The following is a 6,971-nucleotide window of genomic DNA, read 5'->3' on the forward strand; positions in this document are numbered from 1 at the left end:
TCTCTATCAAATTTCACGACTGATATTTTAACAAACTCCTCTCTATTTGTCTGCTCTAATACTGTGGCATAAACGCTCAAAGTTTTAAATGAGCTCAATACTATTCGTAACACATTTCATGTGTTCAGTTTACTGAAATGACTTGTATAACATCATCATTTTGAATGATCTCCACATTAATAATAAAATGCACTTCATCGAAGAACCTGTAGAATTTATGGTTCGTATGACTTAAACGTTTGAAACAAAACAATATTCTATCTGTTTGAATTCACGCAAGGCCCCGAGCATACCTGGGAACGTGAAGACCAAATAAAACATAAATATCCTCGTCTATGTACGAACAATGCCGATTGATGGCAACAACTAAATTTCGGGACAAAATTTCTATTAACAGGGGGATACTGTGACAAGCCGAAAATTTTCGATAAAATTTAAACAAATTCTTTACATGATTTCATTTAACCTCGACTAATTCTGACGATTCACGAACACTTGTTTATAAATGGATATATAAATGTGTGTATGTATTGATATAGTACAAATTCATAGAGCTAGATGTAGAAGTTCATGGAACATGATTCATTACCTTGTGTGTACAATGCAACATCAAAAAGGCTATTTTATGATTAAAATACGTTTATTGTGTTTCCTATATTATCTTCCCATATCTTAATTAGCGAATATTATACAACATACAGATAGCCTCAATGATATTAGCAAGCAAATATCATATTTCACTGTCATATTATATCATTGTATAAATTATTATATCCATCACTTTATTAGATAGCAAATGTCATATTTCCATATAATTGTATTAATTATTATATATTGCCCCTTTGTTGGCTAGCTAACCACTATTGTTTCTATTCTGATCAAGTGGAATGAAAGAGCTAGCAATTATCGCTTTTCAATATTATGTATAACAATAATCACATGGCATCATATATCATATCATATCGTATATATCTTTAACAAAAGATGAAAATAAATCATGATCATATATATGTATACATATCACACGAACTTATTCATCACCAAACCAACACCATAACCTTACTACTTTCTTTTCTTGTATCACTTAAACCCATAACCGCCACCACCCAACCATCATCGATGTCACCATAAACCACCATGATCTTCATTAACTACCCTCACCATCATCACACGAACCCACATCACAAACCTCCATCACATCCACCACCCATCGTGAACCACCGAAACAACAATCACCATAAACCCATTCAATTACCCACTGTTACGTTTACTATTTTTTTTTTACTGCTGCACGAGCTCAAATTATAGCCTTTTCCTGCTGCTGCCATGATAACGTGTCCATTATTTTTCTGTTTCCTTTATAGTTATAAACAGCCGGAGAAAAACAGCCACTCGGACCACCGTAAACTGCTATTATTCCTGTTCATTACTTGATTGTCGACTGCTGTTATGCGTCTATTATCTATCTCAACCGCCAATTATAGACCACCTAATATGTTCACCATAATCATTCATTGTGATAAAGTTAAACATTCAAGATGATAGAGAATTAAGACACAAGAAAGTATTCACGTTGTGCTGGGACGGTATTAATTCGGTTTCGTTTGAAGGTAAATCTTAACCGAACTCGATTATCACAATATTATTTGTCGTAATTAATCGTACTATGTACAAACGATTTATTAAAACAATTGGAACCACTATTAAAATATCATTGTTAATAATGATAAGAAAACTTTGAGTTTTAAAATGGAAGTCAGTTTCTAAAAATTTGTACTTGACGATTAGTTTTGTTAATAACTAAAAACCAATTTAGAAGTTAAAATACGAGTAATTAAATACCGTGAACCATATATTTCGCCCATTTATATTCGTTAGTACATAAATTAGGAAAATGAAATCATGTAATTGCATAAACGAAACCCACTTAAAACCAAACAGTCAAATTCATAAATTCATAAGTATTTTGGTATCCTAATAATTATTGGTGACATTTTAGGACTTTTACTTTTTCAATCCTTGCGGTATGATTCACTTTCACATGATTGTCAATATTAGATGATTGTCAATATTAGGATATATATTTATGGATCCAACCCCTTAATGATATAAAGTATATGATCTTAATCAACGAAATCGATTAATTATTGTTTAAATCTCAAAAATACTAAATTACCATACGAGGTCCTAAGCACTATTAAAATGACACAAGTATAAACATAATTATTTTTTAGTCACTAATATATAAGATAGTTATAAGTAATTTATTAATATAACATATAAATTATGAATATAACAAGTATATTAATAATATTAATACATAAACTTGTTTAAATATTATTATATATTTTAATATATATAACTGATATAGGTTCGTGAATCCGAGGACAACTCTGCACTTGTTCAAGTACCATCATACTAGTAATTACTACGAAATATCATACAGTATAGTGAGTTTTCATAGCTCCCTTTTTATATATATTTTTGGGCTGAGAATACATGCGCAACTTTTATAACTGTTTTACGTTTAGACACAAGTACTCAAACTTTTATGCTATATACATGCTTTGTCATGCTAAATCCCCACCATAATATCGTTAATTGCAGAGGTATAAGATGCAAACTTAGTTATTGTGAGTAGCACTACTGAGAGTGACGTCTCTAGTCAGTTGACCGTTGGTCTTTGAATACATAATAATGATTCAATGACACGGATAACAAGTGTCACGGGGTAACTTTTGTTTAGTCGTGATATTACAAACTCAGCATTACTTTTAGATTGGTATTTCTATATCAATCAACACTTTATATTGATATTTCTATATCAACTTTATTAAATCTTGTGGTCTAACACTATTATTGAAATCATTATTTATGATAAACCTATGAACTCATCAACCTTTTGGTTGACACTATTTAGCATGTTTATTCTCAGGTCCTACATAATGCTTCCGCTGTGTATTTGCTAATTGAAAGCAACATTTCAACAAGTCATTCATGGATAATTTGAAAGACTTACACTTGCTAAATTGATGATGATTGCTTGCTATGCTTGGAGTCTTCATTACATATCATATCAATTAAAGACATTTAATGCGTTGTTTATTAAATACAATGTAATCTATTTATCTTTCGCTGCAAAACTCAATATAACGTCTCATATAGAATCGTTCTCGTTTATACAAATTTTGATTTGATATAATTAGTCACAAATACCCCAGGCCCTATTTGGGGGTGTGACACCCTCGGACAACCATCAGTGGCCACCACTCCACCTTGATCAACCACCACCCACTACCAAACTACTTCTGTAGACTTCTCTCTATTTCGGTTTCTATTCGAAAACATTCCACAAAACCCACAACACCATCGACTATTATATACTTCTGCTATTTCGTGAACAACTATCACCATGAACTTCATCGCCTATATGATCACCTCCCTCACTCTCTCTTTCTCTCTCTCTTAATTCTTAACCGAAACCCTCTTCACCATTTAACCACTAAACCATCACCTCCTGCAAACCATTGATGCTATTCGAAATATCTAGCAGCACAAACACCACACGCCATTACCTACAAGTTGTAGCTGATGACTTTTGTTTTTGTTCGACAGCCACCACATGCCAACTTGCTTTTGCTGTTAGTTTATTCTATGAGGTATATACAAGTTTAGATATGGACCGAATTCTTTTAACTTTTGTGTTCCCCACTAGTCGGTTAATGATTTTGGTGGACTCCACGAGATTGAAGTCCCCATTATTCTGTGTTATCTTCATTAACCTTTTCAACTAGCGGTTCTGTTTCCTTATCTTGTTCAGATTATGGTTCTTATATAGTAGGAATAGCTTCATCAGAAATTACCGGTATTTCAGGTGGTTTAAGTGTAATACCACTTCTTGTGATAATGCTTTAGCTGTTTCATTCTGGGAGTTAGCATTTGTATCACTAGGTAGACTTCCCGGTTTTCTTTCACCTATTAACCTTGCTAGGTTGCTTACTTCTTGTTCCAAATTTTGAATAGAAGCTTGTTGATTTCTAAATGCTTGAGCATTTTCTTCATTGGTTTGTTTCTGAGATGTGAAAAATTGAGTTTGAGATTCAACTAGCTTCGACATTATATCTTCAAAATTTGGCATTTTATCATCGGTTTGTGGTGGTTTGTTTTGAAAAATAGGTCTTTGCTGATTGTAAGTATTATTAGATACTTGTTGATTGTTAGGACCTTGTTGGTTGTTGTATGGAACATTTCGGTTATAATTCTAGTTTTGATTGTAGATTGGTCTTGGCGGTTGATAATTATTCTGATAATTATTTCCAGGCCTTTGGTTTATGTATGAAACATTCTCTCTTTGTTCCATTGTTAGTTCAATACTGAGACAATTTTTTATCAAATGTAGTCCTCCACACTGCTCACAACTAATTCGTATTGAGTGAATATCTTTAGTCATCTTTTCCATTCGTCTCTCGACAGCATCTATCTTTGCAGAAATGGAATCGAAGTCATGGCTAGAATCGGCTCTAGCTGCTTTAGATGATCTAACGATATCTTTTTCTTGGTGCCACTCATGTGAGTGGGAAGCAGTGTTATCAATAATTTTGTAAGCGTCAGTTGCGGTTTTCTTCATAATGGAACCACCAGCTGCTATATTGATGTCTTTTCTTATAGTGATGTCGCATCCTTGGTAGAATATTTATACTATTTGACAAGTGTCTAAACCATGTTGCGGACATCCTCTTAATAACTTTCCAAATCTTGTCCACGCTTCATATAGAGTTTCATTTGGCTTTTGTGTGAACGTAACAATTTCTCTTTGAAGTCTTACGGCTTTAGATGCCGGAAAGAATTGTTTAAGAAAATTTTCAACTAAAACATCCCTTGTATCAATCGCCCCTTCAGGTAACGATTCTAACCAATCTTTGGCTTCTCCCTTTAAAGTCCAGGGAAATAACATGAGATATATCTGTTCATCCTCCACTTCTCTTATTTTAAATAGAGTACAGATCCTATTAAATGTACGAAGATGTTCGTTTGGATCTTCCTTCGGCGCACCACTAAATTGGTATTGATTAGTTACCATGTGTAGGATTTGTCCTTTGATTTCATAATCTGGCGCATTAATGTCAGGTTGAGTAATTGCGTGACCTTGGCCAGTGCGTTTAGCTCGCATTCGGTCTTCCATACTTAGAGGTTCCAGATTCTCCATTATTGAATTTATTGAATCTGAATCACTAGAGGATTCTGATTTAATAGGTTGTTCCTCAACAATCTCTGTTTGAATGATTGGTGGTTCAGGAGGAAAGATTAGTGGTTCAGGATCTCTGAATTGTCCCTGAATATCCTCCGGATTCTCAATTGTGAGGTCGGGTTCAAAAAATGGATTATCGGAAATTTGAATTGGAGTACTTGGTTAACTGGATGACGATTCTAAAGAAAAATCAGCGGCGACAATATTGGCTAGATGTCTTGATCGAGTTACAGGTGGTGAACGTATAAAAGGTGGTGGACGTTTTGCTCGGTGCATTCACTGAATATCCTATTAGTTATAAAAGATAAAAATTATATAAGTTATCAAATTAATAGACTTTTCTGATTTTGCCCACGTTTCGAATAGCCAATACATGCAGCAGGGAGCCAGAACCCTTTAAATCGGAAGCTCACAACTCAGCCACTAACAAATCCAACTATTACTACGAACCAGAAAATTTTGGATGTCTATCAATTTAACCGCTTAAAATAATTTTTCGTTGAAATTTAAAGAAATTTTAGAGAAGAAATAGAAAATTCTATGTCCTAAAAACTAGAGCGTCGAGAAATAAGAAAGAAAAAGAACGCGTCGAAAAATGTCAAAAATAAAAGGTCGAAAAATAATAAAAAGAATGTGGCGCGTCGAAACTTAAAAGTCTAAAAACTAAGAATTAAAAGTTGCGTCTAAAAATATTAAAGCTTAAAAGGAATTCTATATTCAAAACAATATAAACTTAAAAAGTACTAAAATTTTAAAACGGCGTCGCAAATTCTAAAGCACCTAAATCTTAGTCTAACGAAAAAGTACTTAAAGGATTTTACGGCAAAGCCTAAGAATCTAGAAATAAAAATAACTATAGCAAAAACTATGACTTAAAACTAAATACGAACGAAAAATACAAATATTACGCTAAAACAAATAAAAAGATACAAAATATAAAAATAAACTTAAAGTTGTAAAAAGTACAATTTTTATAAAATATTAATTTTATATTATTTATTTTATAAAACTATTAATTTTATATATTAATTAAAACTAGATTAAAACTAAATAATACAAAATAAATAAATAAAACTAAACTAATTAATTAATAAACCATAATTAGGTTTTTAATTAATAATATTAATTATAATTATTAACCCTAATCTGGTCGGCTGAGGTTACAGACCTGTCAACTCATTGCATGGAGTAGAGTTTCGGGCCAGGTGTTGGGCTGCTACAGTTCTCGGGCCAAGGCTTTATATATTTTTTTTTTCTGTTTTTAAAATTCTATTTTATAATTATTTAAATTATTTATATAAAATAAATAAAAACTTAAATTTTAAAAACTAAAATAGAAATAAAAATACTTTATAATTTATGTATTTTAAACAACTCTTAGAAATATATACTTTATTTTTCTTTTTATATTTTTGTCTTTTTAATAATTAAAACGTATTTTTACAAAAGAAAACTAAATTTTTTTTTTTTTTAATATAGATAGCGTTTAGCTTCCTGCGTTTAAGCAGTTCCCCGGCAGCAGCGCCAAAAATACTTGATGTGCGTAGAGGTGTATACAAAATAGTTATATTTTTACTACAAAATACTATTAATTACGATACAATTTTACACAAGTTATTTATTTATTTATAGAGTGGATATACCTAAACCTTGCTACAACACTTATAGGCAGTGTACCTAATCGTACAGTAGTGTAGTTTTTAGTAAGTCCGGTTCGTCCACA

At 31.9% G+C, this 6,971-nt stretch overlaps 1 non-coding gene across 1 annotated transcript; it reads left to right on the forward strand.

The window, feature by feature from the left end:
* Window positions 1-4,715: 4,715 nt before the first annotated feature.
* Window positions 4,716-4,822, forward strand: LOC139846226 (small nucleolar RNA R71). Its single transcript, XR_011758956.1, has one exon. It is a non-coding gene; the product is annotated as a small nucleolar RNA R71 (small nucleolar RNA).
* The last annotated feature ends 2,149 nt before the right edge of the window (window positions 4,823-6,971 follow it).

Source organism: Rutidosis leptorrhynchoides, chromosome 4 (assembly GCF_046630445.1).
Source record: "Rutidosis leptorrhynchoides isolate AG116_Rl617_1_P2 chromosome 4, CSIRO_AGI_Rlap_v1, whole genome shotgun sequence".
Lineage (NCBI taxonomy): Eukaryota > Viridiplantae > Streptophyta > Magnoliopsida > Asterales > Asteraceae > Rutidosis > Rutidosis leptorrhynchoides.